Source organism: Equus asinus, chromosome 12, assembly GCF_041296235.1.
Source record: "Equus asinus isolate D_3611 breed Donkey chromosome 12, EquAss-T2T_v2, whole genome shotgun sequence".
NCBI classification, from domain to species: domain Eukaryota; kingdom Metazoa; phylum Chordata; class Mammalia; order Perissodactyla; family Equidae; genus Equus; species Equus asinus.
The window spans coordinates 46,880,207-46,901,494 of NC_091801.1; the positions used below are offsets into that span (position 1 = coordinate 46,880,207).

The 21,288-nt window shown below is 39.3% G+C and overlaps 1 long non-coding RNA gene across 1 annotated transcript in view; it reads left to right on the forward strand.

Annotated features, from left to right (window-relative positions):
* Nucleotides 1–21,288, forward strand: part of LOC123290274 (uncharacterized) — a 44,579-nt gene that overhangs the window by 16,496 nt on the left and 6,795 nt on the right. Inside the window, exon 3 of the long non-coding RNA XR_011493052.1 lies at nucleotides 12,302–12,474. This is a non-coding gene — a long non-coding RNA (uncharacterized lncRNA). The remainder of the gene's footprint in view (nucleotides 1–12,301; nucleotides 12,475–21,288) is intronic.

Sequence of the window (21,288 nt, forward strand, 5' to 3'; positions counted from 1 at the left end):
TTATAGTGAAATGAATTTCTTATAGACGGTATATAGTTGGGTCATTCTTTTTTTCATTCTGACAATGTTTGTCTTTAAATTGATGTGTTTAAACAATTTATATTTAATGTAAGCAATGATATGTTTAGATTTAGCTCTATCAATGTTTTTTTGTTTCTGTTTATTCTCTCTGGTTTTTTTTTTTTTTTTAAAGATTTTATTTTTCTCCTTCTTCTCCCCAAAGCCCCCCGGTACATAGTTGTATATTTCGTTGTGGGTCCTTCTAGTTGTGGCATGTGGGACGCTGCCTCAGCGTGGTCTGATGAGCAGTGCCATGTCCGCGCCCAGGATTCGAAGCAACGAAACACTGGGCCGCCTGCAGCGGAGCGCGCAAACTTAACCACTCGGCCACGGGGCCAGCCCCTCTCTCTGGTTTTTTTTTTTTTCTCTTGTTTTTCTGATTTTTTTATTGTGGTAAAATACACATAACATAAAATTTGCCATTTACCCCTTTCTAAGTGTACAGTTCAGTGGTATTAAATATATTCATAGTATTGTGCTACCATCACCAACATCCATTTACAGAACTCTTTTCATCTTTAAAACTGAAACTCTATACCCGTTAAATAATAATTCTCTATTTCTTCCTTTCCCCCAGACCCTGGCAACCACATTTCTACTTTCTGTCTCTATGAATTTGTCTGCTCTAGGTACCTCATGTAAGTGGAATTATATAGTATTTGTCATTTTCTGATTGGCTTATTTCACTTAGCATAATGTCCTCAAGGTTCATCTATATGGTAGCATGTGTCATAAATTCCTTCCTTTTTGAGGCTGAATAATGTTCTGTTGTATGTATATACCACATTTTGTTTACCCATTTATCTTTCAATGGTCACTTGGATTTTTTCCACGACTTAGCTTTTGTGAATAATGCTGCTATGAAATAGATTTACAAATATCTTTTCAAGAACTTGTTTCCATTTCTTTGAGGTATACACCCAGAAGTGGAATTGCTGGATCATATGGTGATTCTGTTTTCAGTTTTTTGAGGAACCACCGTATTGTCTTCCACAGTAGCTATACAATTTTACACTCCCATCAACAGTGCACAGGCTTCCAATTTCGCCACATCCTCACCAACACTTGTTGTTTTCTGTTTTATTTTTTAATAGTAGCTATCCTAATGGGTGTGAGGTGGTATCTCCTTTTAGTTTTGATTTGCATTTTTCTAATGATTTAATGATGTTGAGCACCTTATCATGTGCTTATTGGCTATTTGTATATCTTCTTTAGAGAAAAGTCTATTTAAATCTTTTGCCCATTTTTGAATCAGCTTGTTTGTTCTTTTGTTGCTGAGTTTTAGGCATTCTCTATATGTTCTGGATATTAATCTCTTATCAGAATACAATTTCCAAATATTTTCTTCCATTCTGTGGGTTGCCTTTTTTTTTTCTGTTGATAGTGTCTTTTGATGCACAATTTTAAAAATTTTTCATGAAGTATAATTTGTCTATTTTTTCTTCTTATGCCTCTGTCTTTGGTGTCATATCCAAGAAATTTTGCCAAATCTGATGTCATGAAGCGTTTGCCCTATGTTTTCTCCTAAGAGTGTTAGTTCTTATGTTTAAATCTTTGATTTGTTTTGAGTTAATTTTTGTATGTGGTGTTAGATAAGGGTCCAACTTCATTCTTTTGCATGTGGATATCCAGTTTTCCCATCACCATTTGTTGAAAAGACTGTCCTTTCTCCCACTGAAAGTTCTTGGCACCCCTGTCAAATGGCATTGACCATATATGTAAGAGTTTATTTCTGGGCTCTCTATTCTATTCCACTGAGCTATATGTCTGTCTTTATGCCAGTACCACACTCTTTTGATTACTGTAGCTTTGTAGTAGGTTTTAAAATCACAAAGGGTGAGTCCTCCAGCATTGTTCTTCTTTTAAAAATTGTTTTGGCTACACAGGGTCCCTTGAGATTTCATATGAATATTAGGATGGGGTTTTCTATTTCTGCAAAAAAGACATTGGGACATTTTGATAGGGACTGCATTTAATCTGTAGATCATTTTGAGTAGTATTGACATCTTAACAATATTAAATCTTCTAATTCATGAACATGGAATGTATTTCCACTTGTTTTTGTCTTCTTTAATTTCTTTCAGCAATGTTTTGTAGTTTTCATTGTAAAAGTCTTTCACTTCGTTGGTTAAGTTAATTCCTAAGTACTTTATTCTTTTTTTTTTTAATTGAGTTAATGATAGGTTACAATCTTGTGTGATTTCAGTTGTACATTAATGTTTGTCATTCGTGTTGTAGGTGCACCATTTCACCCTTTGTGACCACCCCCCCCCACCCCACCTTTCCCCTGGTAGCCACTAATTTGTTCTCTTTGTCCACGTTTTTAAATTCCTCATATGAGTGGAGTCATACAGAGATTATCCTTCTCTAACTGGCTTATTTCACTTAACATTAATTCCCTCAAGGTCCATCCATGTTGTTGCAAATGGGATGATTTAGTTATTTTTGCAGCTGAGTCGTATTCCATTGTATATATGTACCACAACTTCTTTATCCATTCCTCTGTTGATGGGCACTTAGGTTGCTTCCATGTCTTGGCTATTGTAAATAATGCTGCAATGAACATTGGGGTGCATAGGACTTTTGGAATTGCTGACTTCACTCTCTTTGGATAGATACCCAGTAGTGGAATGGCTGGATCGCATGGTAGTTCTACTTTAAATTTTTTTGAGGAATCTCCATACTGTTTTCCATAGTGGCTGCACTAGTTTGCATTCCCACCAGCAGTGTATGAGGGTTCCATTCGCTTGACAACCTCTCCAACATTTGTTACTATTAGATTTAGATATTTTTGTCATTCTAATGGGTGTAAGGTGATATCTTAGTGTAGTTTTGATTTGCATTTCCCTGATGATCAGTGATGATGAGCATCTTTTTGTGTGCCTATTGGCCATCCATATATCTTCTTTGGAGAAATGTCTGTTCATGTCTCCAGCCCATTTTTTGATCGGGTTGTTTGATTTTTTGTTGTTGAGTTGTGAGAGTTCTTTATATATTATGGATATTAAACCTTTGTCAGATATATGACTTGCAAATTTTTTTCCCAGTTAGTGGGTTGTTTTTTTGTTTCAATCCTGTTGTCATTTGCCTTGAAGAAGCTCTTTAGTCTGATGAAGTCCCATTTGTTTATTCTTTCTATTGTTTCCCTTCTCTGAGAAGACATGGTGTTCGAAAAGGTCCTTTTAATACTGATGTCAAGGAGTGTACTGCCTATGTTTTCTTCTAGAAGCCTTATGGTTTCAGGTCTCACCTTTAGGTCTTTGATCCATTATGTGTTTATTTTTGTGAATGGTGAATAAGAATGGACAATTTTCATTCTTTTACATATGGCTTTCCAGTTTTCCCAGCACCATTTGTTGAAAAGACTTTCTTTTCTCCATCGCATGCCCTCAGGTCCTTTGTCGAAGATAAGCTGTCCATAGATGTGTGGTTTTATTTCTGGGCTTTCAATTCTGTTCCATTGATCTGTGCACCTGTTTTTGTACCAGTACCATGCTGTTTTGATTACTGTAGCTTTGTAGTAAGTTTTGAAGTCAGGGATTGTGATGCCTCCCGTTTTGTTCTTTTTTCTCAGGATTGCTTTAGCAATTTGGGGTCTTTTGTTGCCCCATATAAATTTTAAGATTCTTTGTTCTAATTCTGTAAAGGATGTCATTGGGATTCTGATTGGGATAGCGTTGAATCTGTAGATTGCTTTAGGTAGAACAGACATTTTAACTATGTTTATTCTTCCAATCCATGTACATGGAATGTCTTTCCATCTCCTTATGTCGTCATCCAATTCTCTCAGAAAGGCCTTGTAATTTTCATTATATAGGTCCTTCACTTCCTTAGTTAAATTTACCCCAAGGTATTTTATTCTTTTTGTTGTGATTGTGAATGGTATTGTGCTCTTGAGTTCTTTTTCTGTTAGTTCGTTGTTAGAATATAGAAATGCTACTGATTTATGTAAATTGATTTTATACCCTGCAACTTTGCTGTAGTTGTTGATTACTTCTAAGAGCTTTCCAATGGATTCTTTGGGGTTTTCTATATATAGGATCATGTCGTCTGCAAACAGCGAGAGTTTCACTTCTTCCCTCCCTATTTGGATTCCTTTTATTCCTTTATCTTGCCTAATTGCTCTGGCCAGGACCTTCAGTACTATGTTAAATAAGAGTGGTGACTTGTCTCGTTCCTGTTTTCAGGGGGATGGTGTTCAGTTTTTGCCCATTAAGTATGATGTTGGCTGTGGGCTTGTCATATATGGCCTTTATTATGTTGAGGTAATTCCCTTCTATGCCCATTTTGTTCAGAGTTTTTATCATAAATGGCTGTTGGATCTTGTCAAATGCTTTCTCTGCATCTATTGAGATGATCGTGTGGCTTTTATTCCTCAGTTTGTTGATGTGGTGTATCACGTTGATTGATTTGCGGATGTTGAACCATCCCTGTGTCCCTGGTATGAATCCCACTTGATCATGATGTATGATCCTTTTGATGAATTGCTGAATTCTGGTGGCCAAAATTTTGTTTAGAATTCTTGCATCTATGTTCATCAGTGATATTGGCCTGTAGTTCTCTTTTTTCGTGGTGTCCTTGTCTGGCTTTGGTATCAGCGTGATGTTGGCCTCATAGAATGTGTTAGGAAGTGTTCCATCCTCCCTAATTTTTTGGAATAGCTTGAAAAGGATAGGTATTAAATCCTCTCTGAAAGTTTGGTAGAATTCCCCAGGGAAGCCGTCTGGTCCTGGGGTTTTATTCTTTGGGATGTTTTTGATTGCTGTTTCAATCTCTTTCCTTGTGATTAGTCTGTTCAAATTGTCTGCTTCTTCTTGAGTGAGCTTTAGGAGATTGTAGGAGTCCAAGAATTTATCCATTTCCTCTAGGTTATCCATTCTGTTAGCAGAGAGTTTTTCATAGTATTCTCTTATAATCTGTTGTATTTCTGCAGAGTCTGTTGTTATTTCTCCTCTTTCATTTCTGATTTTGTTTATTTGAGCTTTCTCCCTTTTTTTCGTTGCAAGTCTGGCTAGGGGTTTGTCAATTTTATTTATCTTCTCAAAGAACCAGCTCTTTGTTTCATTGATCCTTTCTACCGCCTTTTTCGTTTCAATAGTATTTATTTCTGCTCTGATTTTTATTATTTCTCTTCTTCTGCTGACTTTGGGCTTTGTTTGTTCTTCTTTCTCTAGTTCAGTTAGGTGTAGTTTAAGATTGCTTATTTGGGATTTTTCTTGTTTGTTAAGATGCGCCTGTATTGCGATGAATTTTCCTCTTAATACAGCTTTTGCTGTATCCCATATGAGTTGGTATGGCATGTTAGCATTTTCATTAGTTTCCAGGTATTTTTTGATTTCTTCTTTAATTTCTTCAATGATCCATTGCTTTTTCAGTAGTGTGTTGTTTAGTCTCCACATCTTTGTGCCTTTCTCAGCTTTTGTCTTGTAATTAATTTCTGGCCTTATAGCATTATGATCAGAGAAGATGCTTGTTATTATTTCAATTTTTTTAAATTTGTAGAGGCTTGCCTTGTTTCCCAACATATGGTCTATCCTAGAGAATGTTCCATGCACACTTGAGAAGAATGTGTATTCTGCTTTTTTAGGATGAAGTGATCTATATATGTCTATTAAGTCCAATTGTTTTAGTTTTTCGTTTAGCTCCACTATTTCTTTGTTGATTTTCTGTCTGGATGATCTGTCCATTGATGTAAGTGGGGTGTTGAGGTCCCCTACTATTATTGTGTTGTTTTTAACATCTTCCTTTAGGTCTGGTAATAGTTGCTTTATGAACCTTGGTGCTCCTATGTTGGGTGCACAGATATTTATAAGCATTATTTCTTCTTGATGAAGTGTCCCTTTGATCATTATATATTGTCCTTCTGTGTCTCTCTTTACCTGTCTTATTTTGAAATCCACTTGGTCTGATATAAGAATTGCAACACCTGCTTTTTTTTCCTTGCTATTAGCTTGAAGTATTGTCCTCCACCCCTTCACTCTGAGCCTGTGTTTGTCCTTGGGGCTGAGGTGTGTTTTCTGGAGGCAACAAATTGTTGGATCTTGTTCTTTAATCCATTTTGCCACTCTGTGTATTTTTATTGGAGAGTTCAATCCATTTACATTGAGACTGATTATTGATGCATGTGGACTTAAAGCTGTCAATCTGTTGCTCATTATCTGGCTTTCCTGCTTTTCTCTTCCTGTGTGCTTTATCTTACCCATTTGATACTGCAATTTCTTATGCTGGGTTTCTTAGATTTTTGCTTATTTCTGTTTTGTGTCTCTGTTCTCTTGTTTAGTTTAGTGTCTACCCTGAAGTTTGTATTTAGAATCTCGTGTATAATATAGTCTATTCTCTGGTGGTCTCTTACTTATTTGGCCTAGACTAATTTAGTCCCTTTGCTCTTCCCCTCCTAAATTATTATTTTCACTTCTTGTTCCAACTTGTGTTATGAGTTTGTAGTTAGAGTGATAAGATCGTCTTTGCTTTGGTAGTTTCCTTACCTTTATCCTAATGCTATAGTTGAATATTTGCTATCCTGTTCTGGTTCTATCTATCTGTCTCCCTACTCTGTGGTTTGTGACCCCTTTCTCCCTTTTTTCTTTTTTCAGGTATGAGAGCCTTCTTGAGGATTTCTTGTAGTGGAGGACTTTTGGTTACAAATCCCCTTAACTTTTGTTTGTCTGGAAAAGATTTAATTTCTCCCTCATATCTGAAGGATATTCTTGCTGGATAGAGTATTCTTGGCTGAAGATTTTTATCTTTTAAAGCTTTGAATATGTCACTCCATTCTCTCCTAGCCTGTAGGGTTTCTGCAGAGTAATCCACTGAAAGTCTGAGAGGGGCTCCTTTGTAGGTAATTCTCTTTTGTCTTGCAGCCCTGAGTATTCTTTCTTTGTCATTCCTTTTTGCCGTTTGTACTACTTTATGCCTTGCAGTAGGTCTTTTTACATTGACAAATCTAGGAGATCTGGAAGGTTCCTCTGCACACATTTCTCCCTCAATCCCTAGATTTGGGAAGTTCTCTTCTATAATTTCATTAAGCACACATTCTGCTCCATTTTCCTTTTCTATGTTCTTGGGAATTCCTATGATCCTTAAATTCTTTCTCCTCATTGAATCTGCTATCTCTCTAATACTTTCCTCATTCCTTTTAATCCTTAGTTCTTTTTCTTCCTCTGTCTGGAGCCATTCAGCCTGTCTATCTTCGATTATGCTAGTTTGCTCTTCTATGGAGTCTACCCGGGCATTCAGGGAATCCGTATTCTGTTTTATCTGGTCCATTGTGTTTTTCATCTCTAGTAATTCTGTTTGATTCCTCTTTATATTTTCAATCTCTTTTGTGAAGTAACTCCAGAACTCGGCTTGTTTCTCTATCTTTCTCTCTACCTCATTGAGTTTTTGGAGTATAGCTGCTCTGAACTCATTTTCATTTAGTTTATCTAATTCCAAGTCCTCAGGACTTAATTCTGTGTTTTTATTGTTTTCCTTCTGGTCTGGGGCTTTTATAAATTGCTGGATGGTAGAGGAGCAGTTTTTTCACATGGTGGGAGAATTCAGTTGCAGTTACAGCCTGTCGCCACTAGATGGGGGGGTCGAGAGCCACGTGGTCTCAGCTCTCCGCCTTCGGGCAAGATGGCGGCACCCAGTGCGCTTTGCCGGGGTGGGGGCAGGGGCAGTTTCTCTCACTCACCGATCTGGATTCGATTAATTCTGTTCTCTGGTCTCCCAGGGCCCTGCGTTTATGGGGTCCCCGCCCATAGAAGCTTTCCCCCTGTCAGCGGCTTTCCACTGTACCGGAAGTCCTAGACGATCCCCTGGTCATGCGGCCCCTCCCCCGCTCCTTCCCAGACCCGCGTGGCGATCCCAGTTTCTAGGGGATGGAGCGATGTTCTCTCTTACCCCATTCCAGCTCCTCCGAGGCGGGCAGTAGGGGCTCCGTCTTCTGTCTTTTGATACTGTAGGTCTCTGAGTCCTGGCATTAGGTTCATTAGCTGAAATTCAGGGGTTTTTTTTTTTTTTTTTCAGTCCTTTGTTGTACTTTGGAGGGGAGAGAGTCCTGGGTCAGCTCACCCTGCCATTTTGCTCCGCCTCCTCTCCCAATATCCTTTTCTAACTTTATCAGTACTTTATTCTTTTTGATGCTGTTATAAATGAAATTGATTTTTTAACTTCCTTTTCATATTGTTCATTGTTAGCATATAAAGATTCAATTGATTTTCATGTGTTGACTTTCTATCCTGCTATTTTGCTGAATTCACTATTATTTCTAACAATTTTTTTGGTGAAATCTTTAGTTTTCTACATATAAGATCATATCATCTGCAAGCAGAGATCATTTTACTTCTTCCTTTCCAAATTAGATGTCTTTTATTTCTTTTTCTTGCCTAATTGTTCTGGCTAGAACTTCCAAAACTACATTGAATAGAAGTGGTGAAAGCAGGCATTCTTGCATTTTTCTTGATCTTAGAAGAATAGCTATGGGTTTTTCATATATGGCATTTATTATGTTGAGGTAGTTTCCTTCTATCCCTAGTTTGTTGAATGTTTTTATCATGAATGTGTGTTAAATTTTGTCAAGTGCTTTTTCTGCATCAACTGAAATGATCATGTGGTTTTTTGCGTTCATTCTGTTAATGTAGTGTATTACATTGATTACTCTTCATATATTGAACCACCCTTTCATTCCAGGAATAAATCCCGCTTGGTCATGGTGGATAATCCTTTTAATGTGCTGCTGAATTCAGTTTGCTAGTCCCTCTTTTTTTATTTGTCTATTTCTTCTTTCTACCTTCTTTTGATTTATTTGAACTTTTTTAGTTTTCCATTTCAATTTATCTATTTGGTTTTGACTATATCTCTTTGTATAATTGTTTTAATGGTTTCTGTAGGGATTGCAAAGCACATACTTAAATTTTTACAGTCTAGTTAGAATTGAAATTTTGCCATTTCATTTGGTATGTAGAAATCTTAACACCTTATGAGTCCTTTTACTCTCTCCTTTTTATCTTAGAGTTATTTTATCTTAGTATTACATCTACATATATTGAAAACTCCATCAGACCATATTATAATTTTTTCCTTTCAACTGTCATATATATTTTAAAGAACACAAGAGAAGACTAGTATTTTATACTTACCTAGATATTTACCATTTCTGTTCTTTCTTCATTCTTGATATTTAAAATTTCCATCTTGTATCATTTCCTGTCTGTCCAAAGAGCTTCCTTTAACAGTTATTTTAGAGCATGTTTGCCGGCAATGAATTATTAGTTTTTCTTCACCTATGAATGCCTTTATTTTCCCCACATTTCTGAAGAATATTTTTTGCTGAATACAGAATTCGGGGTTGACTTTTCTTTTCTTTCAGCATTTTTAAAATGTTGTGAGAATTCCTCTTGGCCTCTACAATTTCTTATGCAAAATCTGCAGTCATTCAAATTATTGTTTCTGTATGAGTAATACATCATTTTTCTCTGGCTGTTTTCAAGATTTTTTTATCTTTAGTTTTTAGCAGTTTGATTACAAAGTGTTTGTGTATGGATTTCTTTAGGTTTATCCTGTTTAGGATTTGCTTGACTTCTTGAATTTGTAGGTTTATTTTTTTATCTAATTTAAGAAGTTTTCAGCTATCATGTCTTCACATATTTTTCAGGGCTGTACTCTTTCTCCTTTCCTTCTGGGACTTTCATGACATAAATGTTAGACCTTTTGGGAATGTCCCACTGTTGAGTTTCACCTGCAGACATCTTTCCTACTTGCTAAAGACAGTTCTTCTCTCCACCAGGTGGGTTTTGGCCTCCTTGACCCAATGGGCCTTTTGCAATCCTCTCAAAACTCAGAGATTGGCATGAAAACCCCACTGAGAACCCTGTGGTGTTTTGAGGTGGTGTAGATGGGAGGAGGATGTGGAGGCATAACCAGGGTCCCAGGAGGCTCTAAGCCGTGCCTTCTGGAGGCATCACTGGGCCCAGATCTGTGAGTTCACTGGGTGTTGGCCTTAGCTTATCTGCTCCTCACCTTGCTCAGGTAGGTGCATGGGGGAAGCATAGTTTGGATAAGCCAAGTAGCTCAGAGGTTAACATCTGAGGGGCCTCCAGAATGATTAGAAAGTTCTGGACTCTCATTTGCTAAAACGCTCCTACGAGGAAAAATAGGCTTCATGAAAATATGTTAAACTCAAAAGTTCATTTGGTATTCCCCCAACAATGGACTGATCTGTTTGCATAACTTCCCTGAATGCAGCCACTAAGATACATAAGAACTATTTAACTGTTAGAGAATAATTAGCTTAAAACAGTTATTAGCAGGCTTATTCTAAGCCCCTGGAGTATTAGATAATGCAATCATTCTACTTGAAAACTTTATTCTTTACTAGTATTACTTCATGTAGACAAAATGCTGCAGAAACCTGCACCAGGCCTCGTGAATTCCTCCCCCGCTGCTCTGGCCACCTTGGTTAACAATGACCTATGGTGCAGCTGGGAACCTGCCTCCACCCTCATTCCTCCTTTAAGTATCTTGGGACTGGAGAACTGGACACAACAGCTCCAAAGGTCACAGGTGCAGGGTCACCCACACGATAGTCCCCTACTCCCCAAGATAATCAGACCCTCAAGTTCTTTCATTCTGAAAACAAAATTATTATAAAATGTAACACATGTTCATTGTAGAAAATTTGAAATATACAGAAAAGCAAAAAGCAGAAAATGCAACTTTTAATCTTACTTTTTATCTTTACTCAGTGATAACCACCATTAAAACTTTGATGTCATCTACCTATCTTTCTATATACTTAAAAAAAATAATAATCCCCTATTGTTGGACACTCAGGTTGTTTTCAATGTCCTGCTAAAGAATTCCTGCTAACATTTTTGCTCACATCTTCTATTATTACCTTAGGATAGATGTCATTTCAAGGAATGTCATTACTGAGTCAAAAAGTGCACATTTTTAGAGCTTTTTATTCAAAGCTGACCTCCAGAAAAATTGTATCTATTTACTCTCCTTTCAGCAATGTGTGAGACTGCCTGTTTCCTTAGACTCTTACTAGTACCAGGAATTGTAATTTTTTAAAAAAGTCATAGTTTGATACATGAAAAATTTGCATTCTTTTGATTATTGGTAAAGTTGAGCACACTTTTATGAGATTCTTCTTCCTTTGCATTTCTTTATTCTGAGTTACCTGTCTCTGTCTGTTGTTCATTTTCCCATTGGATATTCTTTATCTTTTTTTGTAGATTTATAAAAGCACAACATATAACAAGGAAATCAATCTTCTGTCTATCATGTAAGTCACAAATACTTCCCTCAGACTGTTGTGTGTATTTTAATTTTACTATCTTTTTTGGCCTACATTTCTACCTCAAGGGCCCTGAGAGCTGCATTTCCAGCCTCTAGGCTCTTGCTGGAGGAGGATCCCATCTGTAGATCTTCCAATCCCATCTGTAGATCTGCTTCACTGATCACATCATTAATAGCTCTGGATCAATTTCCTTTCCATACTCAATCTGCGTATTCAACAAACATACATAGCTCATCTGACATGTGCAGGCACTTGGGCTAGGTGTTAAAGCATATTATTTCCAGTTCACAATGTTTCCTGTAGCCTAAGGAGAAAGAATCTGGTGGGAAACCATGGGGGTGAGAATGAGTATTTAGCGAACACCTCCTGCATGCCAAGCTCTGTGCTGAGCATTTTGTCCACTGTCTCGCATTTAACCCGCACAACAATTTTCGAGGTAGGTATTTGTGATGGTACATTTTATGTCAACTTGATTGGGCCGTGGGCTGCCCAAATATTTGGTTAAACATTTCTGCGTGTGTCTGTGAGGATGTTTCTGAATGAGATTAGCATTTGAATTGGTACACTGAGTGAAGCAGACTGCCCTCCCCACTGTGGGTGGGCCTCATCTAATGTGTTGAAGGCCTGAATAGAATAAAAGGCTAGTAAGAAAGAATTCTCTCTCTGCTGAAGTGTCTTTGAAGTGGGACATTGGTCTTCTCCTGCCTTCAGACTTGCACTCAGACCAGAACTTACACCATTGGCTCTCCTGGGTCTGGACTTCTCAGCTTCCATACCACATAAGCCAATTCTTTATAATAAATCTCTTTACATATGTATTTTATACATGTATATTTATATATGTGAAATTTATATATAAAAATATATATACATATATGTATGTGTATATATATATCTATCCATCTGCTATTGGTTCTGTTTCTCTAAAGAACCCTAATTGCCCCCACTTCACAGATGAAGATATGGAGGCTCAAAGAGTTTCACTCACTTAACCTAACGTCACCCAGTTGGTAAGCAGCAGAATGGACACTTTGTCTGTTTGGCGCCAAAGCCCATGATCCTGCATTCCACGTGGGCCCTGGGGACGGTGCACTTCGGCAGGGCTGGGATCAACGGAGGTGAATGAGGTGAGTCATGAAAGTGCAAGGTCAGATCTTGCCTTTATTTAAAAGTTTGATGTTTTACACATCATGGATTTTTGCATTAATTTTTATTTTAAAAATATATTGCATTAAAATATTTTTTCTCTTCAGTGTTGAATTTTTTGCCCCCGTCCCTTAAATTTTCTGCCCAAGTGAGCGCTTCACTTACCTCACTGTAAAGGAGAAGGATCTCCATTCTTTTCAAAAAAGTAAAGGTGGAGAGCTGGGAGGTGTGAATTTGGTGAACTGAGTGCAGACCGGGGTCAGAGATCTGGGTTTAGATGGGTTCCCAACCGTGACTGTGCGGCTCTGAGCAGCATGCTTGACCTTTCTGTGCCTCTTGACCTGTCAGCAGCAGATCTACTTCTCCTTGCCTCAGAAGCAGGACTGGAAAATGAACATGGTGCTCAATATGCCCGTTCTTGGAGTTCTGTAGAAGAAAGATGTTCCAAATAAATGCACACGATTTTGACGTTTGGTGATGAGCAGTGTTCTAAATTATCACAGTGTACATAGCATTTTGTTTAAAAGGCACACTTCATTCCCAGCCCAGGCTTCCAGCAGGCAGGGGTGGTTAGACAAGACGTTCCAAGGCTCAGGATAGTGGGAGAAAAAAGCCTCTGTGTTCAGGCTGCCTCCCCCAGCCCAGAAGCAAGCCTTCTGGGGAGTGGTCTGTGTTTCTATGATGGGAGGGAGAGGGGGCTGGGTGGGGGACCTGAGGGGAGGCCACTTTTTAGCGCTCTGACCGGAGAGACCTGCCCAGGCTGCTCACTGAGGTGAGGTCTGCGCAGTTCGCTCAGGGCTCCCACATTCTCCATCCATATTCTAACCATTCTCCCCTCCGAGACACATTCCCACTCCCCCTGCCTGGAAGGCAGCCTGACAGCTAATCACTCTCCCACCCACTTTGTCCACTCCAGCGGCCACATGACTGAGGGGAAATGGCAAGAAACTTGAGTCCTGAAACTGGGCCCAACTGATAGGGCCGGGTTCCTGGAATCGCAGCAGAGAGGCGGCCGGCGGGGTTGGGGCCAGCCTTCCCAGGGCTTGGGTTCCATCCTGCGTGGCGGGGTTTCAAAGTCCATGCAGGCCCCAGCTGGGCTGCCTGCCTCCCACAGAAAACAAAGAAATCCAGGCCCGAAGGCCGCTCCTCACCCAGGGCGCCCTCCCCATCCCACAGCCTGAGGGACTCTGCCTGCTCCTAATCTCCCTTGCACAGACACTCTCCTCCCTCAGGGCACATTCCCTTGGAGCACAATTGCTTGTGCCCTTACTTGCCTTAGAGGGGCAGAATCTGGTCAGCACGCAGTTTGTCTCACCCTTCTTTAATAGTAATAGCTGCCACTTGCTAAGCACTTTCTCCATAGCATTATCTTATTTGTTCCTCACTCTGGGCAGTAGGCACTATTATCATTACCATTCTACAGAGGGAGAGACTGAGGCTTCAGGGAGTAAAGTAACTTTCCCAAGGTCACTGGTAAGTGGCCCCAAGAGTTAAGCCTGTGTCTGTTTATTACCAAAGCCAGCGCACTGAATCAGCAAGCCAGGGGTTTCAGACACCTTGGACGACAGGGGTCAGACTGGAGGAGTAAATGAGAGACGAGGAGCAGGTAGGATTTACTGTAAGCTGGGAGGTGCATGTCTGTCTGAGGGAGAAGGCATTCCACCTCTTTAGCTGATTTTGCCATGTGGAAATGCAGGCCCACTGCGGCCAGCTGAATTTTTCAAAAAGAGTTTGATGAGCTGGCCCTGTGGCTGAATGGTTAAGTTCGCGTGCTCCATTTTGGCGGCCCAGGGGTTTGCCGGTTCAGATTCTGGGCGCAGACATGGCACTGCTCATCAGGCCACACTGAGGCAGCATCCGATATGCCACAACTAGAAGGACCCACAACTAAAATATACAACTATGTACTGTGGGGATTTGGTGCGAAAAAGCAGAAAAAGAAAAAGGAAGATTGGCAACAATGGTTAGCTCAGGTGCCAATCTTTATTTTGTTTTTATTTTTTTTAATAATCTTTTTATTTATAGCTTTTTTTTTTTGAGGAAGATTAGCCCTGAGCTAACATCTGCTGCCAATCCTCCTCTTTTTGCTGAGGAAGACTGGCCCTGAGCTAACATCCATGCCCGTCTTCCTCTACTTTATATGTGGGATGCCTACTACAGCATGACTTGCCAAGCTGTGCCATGTCCGCACCTGGGATCCGAATCGGCGATCCCCAGGTCGCCAAAGCGGAAAGTGCACACTTAACTGCTGTGCCACCAGGCAGTCAGGTGACAATCTTTTAAAAAAAAAAGTTTGAAATCCATATTTTTAGGTGAAATGTCCTGATTTTTAAATTTGGGCAACTAGTTAAAAATAAAAGCAAAACAAACAAATTATGTAGCCTAAACAATAGAAGTCGTTGAGTCAGATATTGCTCATGATCTAGCAGTTTGCAACTTCTGTTCCATATAATTGCACCACACTGTGCTCCATGCATATTCAGTGTACAGTGAATGTTTGTTACATTAAATGGAAAATAAACTAGCCCTACTTTTGAGGACAGCTGTATCTTAGGGTGAAAAAAAAAGTACAATCTCAAATATTCTTAAGAATGCATAACTTTAAATGACATGGCTTTGGTGTCACCTGCTCGGGCAGCATACGACCAGTGAGATGGTATGTTCATCAGATGCTCTGCAATGAATCCTCCTCCTGAGTATCCAGAATGAGACCATGTCCTGGAAGGAAGGACATGTTTCTGCGGTGCTTGGCCCTGCAAAGACTTGGCTCCTCTGAGCGGTCCTCTTCCTCTCCCTATCTCTTACCTGTGGAAGCATCCCAAGACAGCCCTGGAACCTCAGCAGCTCTCTCTCTGTCTCATCTTCCAGAAAGGGCTCTCAGCCCCTCTCACAGATTCGACTGTCACCTCTACACCTCACCCATGCCCAAAGCCAAGTTCACTATCTTTCTCCCAGAATCAGCATGCCCACCCTCCAGCTGGCCTCATTTCAGTCATTCTTCTGCTTGGGCAGCTCCCAATCCCAGCCTCATTCTTGAATCTTTTCTCTTTCCCTCCTTCATCAGTCAGCCCCAAACCCTCAGCCAATGTTTCATTCCACCTCTCATCACGTCATACCTGGCCACTGCTGTATGCTTTTAACTGAGGTAACTGGGATCATATTTGGAGATATTAACTGAGGTTCCCCCCATTCCTTATTTTTTTTCCTGTGGCCCTCCTACATTCAAACTAGACTGTGAGGCATCCATCAATTGCTTCAAGACAGAGTGGTTAAAGATTAGCAAAACAGTCAAGTTCAATTTGAAATTCAAAGCCAGCAATCAGGTTTGAGGACCAGGGGCTCAGTCCCTTCTTTCCCCAGAACATAAATATTCCCTATGCTGGCATTGGGGAAGATATGGAAAGGAGCAGACTGGTGGGTTTCTGAGAAGAAGCCCTGAGCTTTCCTCCTACACCCAGGCTGAGCCCTAGATAGATTTGGGGGCCATTTCAGAACAGAGGAAATGTCTCATTTTCCAGGAAGGAGCCCAGCACAGCCCAAGCGCTGAGGAGTAGAAATGGGTACATAGGGTATCTGGAAGACATGAACTCAACTGTCTTCCCAGAGTCTCCTGTGGCCCCCAGGAGGTGTGGGATGACAGCTAGATTTCCTTAGGTTCCCAAGAGAGGAAAGAAAGAGCTAAGGGCTAACCGAAAAAAGGCCCTCTGGATGAAAGCAAAGGAGGCCATACACAGCTGCTACCTCCTTGGCTCCATGACTGCGGGCCTGCCAGGAGGAGGAGCATCTCAGCAGGTGCCGGGGTGGACAAATGACCACCACCCACCTGACTCCCCTTCCCAGAGCCCCCTGCCCATCATTGTAGCCCTGCCCCAAGACCCTAGAATTCATACACAATCTTGCGGGGAGGGAGGAAATGGGGCAAAATTAAATTTACACCCCTACCCTCAGAGAAGAGGAAACATAATATGGGAATTGTAGAAAAATACAGTTGTATTTCTTATGACTCGACCTTGTGTCCTGAAATTCATAAGTGCTCTTTGCCTCTGTTCTCTCCGTATTCCAAACTATTCTGTATTCTGCAGCTAGATTAATTTTCCTAAAATACCACTTCATACTTTTGTGGATTCAAAGAGTAATTATTGAATGGCTACAGTGAGCCAGGAGCTCTGTTAGTGGATTAAAAACCTTAAATGGAATGTAATAAAAAAGATGTATGATAACATTGCACCGAGATGCCATTTATCAAGCAAAAATCCAAAAGTCTGACAACATACTCTGTTAGAGAGGCTGTGGGGAAGCAAGCACTTAATACATTGCAACTGGAAATGCAAAATGGTACAACTCCTATGGAAGGGAATTTGGCAATATCAAGCAAAATTACGTTTGTATTTGCCCTTTGAACAGCTATGCCACTTGTAAGAATCTATACCAAAGAAACATTGGTGAAAGTATGAAGGGATGTGTACATAAGGCTATTAATTGCAGCACTATTTATAATAGCAAAGAATTGGAAGTAACTCAAATGCCTATAATAAGGGACTGGTTAAGTAAATTATGGAGTTTATTACTATTAAAACACACAATAGATTACCATGCAGCTATAAAAAGTAATGGAAATACTTCTACATACTGCTGTGGGGTGATCTTCAGAACATATTATTAAATGGAAAAAAAAAGTGCAAAATACCATGTATAGTAGGTTACTGAGAAAGGGGAGATTATTTGATTATATATTCACATTGCTTATATATTTTTTAAATGCAAGGTAACAAAAACTAATAATGGTTACTTATAGATGAGAGAGGAAATAAAATGGAGTAGACAAGAATGAAAGCAAGACTTCTCCAAATGTACCTGGTTTTACGGATTTTTGCCTTGGAGCAATGGAAATGCTTTACATAATTATAAAACAAAATGAATCAAATTAAAACTACAATGCTTAAAAATTGAAAGTAAATAAAACAATTAAGCCTATGTATCAATTTGGTGGCTTAATCACATAGGCAAGAATTATTTCAAATGACTTTAAAACACAGTGATTTGATTATGCAACCTTAGTGAGATACAGCCTAAGGATTAAAAAAAAACACTGAATAGAAATATTAAACTGTTTTTCAGTAATTATATTAATAATGTTTCTACTGTTATTCTGAAATATATATGTAATAGGATAAAGCAAATAAGTAATTCACTTTAGGAGTAAAGATTTTCAGAATAAGAGAAGAGAGATACAAATATAAAATTAAAGAAGTTAAGTAAAAACCATGTAGTTTTAAATTTGAATTGGAAATCTCAACATGAGTCCAGGATATATTTTCTCTTTAAAAGAAAAGAATACTTATTTCCCTTCTCTGTCTGCTGAAAGACCTAGAGACAATGACCTACCTAGAAATAATGAGCAGCCCTAGGGCCCAGGTTGTTGTCTCTAAATACCATTTCCCACTCAAAGGAATCTGAGCTCTTTGTGAAATGGCTGATTTCAGGTCTGGAGCAGGAAATGTACACAAAGAGCCTAGAAAGCAAGGAAGATATTAAAGATACAAAGATCGTACAAAAAGGACTCAGGAGCCAACTTGAAGAAGCTCCCATTGACAAAAGATGGGACAATCTGAGCATCAAAATGAATAGTAAACACAATGGAGTAAAACATATCAAAAATACTAAAATCCATGAGTTTGTAGTAGTAAGAAACTAATTGGTCACCTTTGGAATATACTAGGAAACTAATTCGTTATTTTGAAAACATAAATAAAGAAAAAGAATTAAAAATTTATTCTACCTTTTCAGGTAGTCAAATAGTTGATGTGGGAAACGTCTTTATAGAAGAATTCTATAAATGAAGAAGGAATTACAGAATCAGAATATCACTGTTAGTTAGCTCCCAATGTTATAACGGGGCTAGGCAATATCAATGGTTGCTATCCCAATATACTATCTCTATATCAACAGCTGCTAAGACTGCTGGGTGAAAAACTGATGGAGAACTTCATAATGAATGAATCAGGCTGATAATACCTGAACCCAATGGTCAATCTTAAGATGACAAAAAGAGAGATGACCAAGCATTGCATGCCTCCTGATGTGATGCATTTAGAAGCACACACCACCACTTATGAAATATTCCTCCAAAAATAAGTTAGAACCCAATAGCTTAGATCCACATCTCCCATGACACCCCTTCATGATTCCTTCAAGCATATCTGATTCTTTTCCTTTGTTCATATAATTTCCCCCTACCCAAAGTATTCTCCTCTCTTTTCTGCTTATGGGTATTTCACCCTTCCTTCTATCCCCAGACCAAGTTTCACATTCTCCATGAAATCTTTCCTAACCACTTCAGCCCACTGTGATTCTTTCCTCTTCTTCACATGGTTCATATTATCTGTAATGCTCACTTGGCACTTTGAAACGACATCTCTAGGTATAACTGTCTTCCCAAGTAGACTGAAGGACTCTTGACAATAGGGACTCTGTCTCATTTATACATTCTTCCCTTCGCCACAGATCCTGATACAATGTTTACATACAAGCATGTATTTGCTGCTGATGATGTTAGTTGAAGATTCAAATACACCATATTATTCAGATCTCTTTTTACAGTGACAGAAACCCAATCAATGTAGCTTAAGTAAAAATAAATTAACTGTCTCACATAGTCAAATTACAGGAAGAACATGGGTAGTGCTAGCCCTGAAGGATGACTGCTACCAGGGACTAGATTTGCAGGACTCACTGTTATCCCATTCTCTACTACGGCAGATAGTCCTTTCCAGGTGACAGGGAGCACACCTGTGGAAATCTTCCTACTCCATAGCTCTCTGCTTAGTTCCAATTCCTAGGGAAGTTCCTAGGGAAGGACTCTGATTGGTCTGGCTTGGTTTAATGCCCACCCCTAGACCAACCCCCACAGCCAGGGAGTGAGATGGAACTCCTATTGGGACTATATGTTAAAGAAAATGTGCCAAATGCCACCAGAAGAAAGGAGAGGAGCTGGACAGATAAACCATGAGGTGTCTACACTATGAGTCAATAATATGTCCACTATGTGAGCCACTTGAGAGAAAGGCTTTTCTAGTTTACTAAGATATTTAACTACCCATTCCTATGGATTGTAAATCTGCAAGTCTCTGACTTTCGTTAAGTCAAAGAGAACTAGACATTGAATCTACCTACTATGCACCATCCACTGTTCTAGGCATAAAGCAGTAAACAAAAAGAAGAAATCCCTGTCTTCATGAAGTTGGACATGACAGACAATAAATAAACAAATAAGTAAATACAGAGTATGATAACGTTGATAAGTGCTATGGAGAAAAACAAAGTAGGAAATGAGGATAGAAAGTGCTAGGATAAGAAGAGTTTTCAGTTTTGAATAGAATGGTTGGGGAAGTTCTCAATGAGAAGGTGACATTTGAGTGAAGACCTGAAGGAGATGGAAAGAGCCAACCATGCAGCCATCTGGGGAAAAAGAGATCTAACAAATGCAAAGACTCTGAGGTGGGAACAAGAGAGCCAGTTTGTCTGCAGAAGAGCATGAGAGAGGAAAAGACATCAAAGAGGTAATGAGGGGCCAGCTCACACAGGGCCTTGTGTATTAGAATAAGGACTGGCACTTATTTTGAGTGAGACAGGACATCACTAAGCAGAGGAGTGACATGATCTTACATTCTTCATGACCCCCACTTTCTCCCCAGCATTGATTTTTAGAACTGCAGTTTAACATATGCCCTTGGAGTACCCTCACAGCTGATAAAAGAACTAGTCATAATTGGAGCACCTTTGCATTTTCAATAAAATTCTTTCCACTCATTTACCATTTCTGTTACTCTCCTTTCACTTTTTTTTTTTAGATTTTTTTTTATATTAATGTTATGATAGATTACAACCTTGTGAGATTTCAGTTGTACATTATTGTTAGTCATGTTGTGGGTACACCACTTCCCCCTTTGTGCCCTCCCCCCACCCCCCCTTTTCCCTGGTAACCACCGATCAGATCTCCTTGTCAATATATTAACTTCCACCTATGAGTGGAGTCATATAGAGTTCGTCTTTCTCTGACTGGCTCATTTCGCTTAACATAATACCCTCGAGGTCCATCCACGTTGCTGTGAATGGGCCAATTTTGTCTTTTTTATGGCTGAGTAGTATTCCATTGTGTATGTATACCATATCTTCTTTATCCAATCATCAGTTTCTGGGCATGTAGGTTGGTTCCACGTCTTGGCTATTGTAAATAATGCTGCGATGAACATAGGGGTGCAAGGGACTCTTGGGATTTCTGATTTCAGGTTCTTAGGATAGATACCCAGTAATGGGATGACTGGGTCATAGGATATTTCTATTTTTAACTTTTTGAGAAATCTCCATACTGTTTTCCATAGTGGCTGTACCAGTTTGCAATCCCACCAACAGTGTATGAGGGTTCCTTTTTCTCCACAACCTCTCCAACATTTGTCGCTCTTGGTTTTGGATGTTTTTGCCAGTCTAACAGGTGTAAGGTGATATCTTAGTGTAGTTTTGATTTGCATTTCCCTGATGATTAGCGATGATGAACATCTTTTCATGTGTCTATTGGCCATATTTATATCTTCTTTTGAGAAATGTCTGCTCCTGTCCTCTGCCCATTTTTTGATCGGGTTGTTTGTTTTTTTGTTGTTAAGCTGTGTGAGTTCTTTGTATATTATGGAGATTAACCCTTTGTCGGATAAGTGGCTTGTAAATATTTTTTCCCAATTAGTGAGCAGTTTTTTTGTTTCAATCCTGTTTTCCCTTGCCTTGAAGAAGCTCTTTAGTCT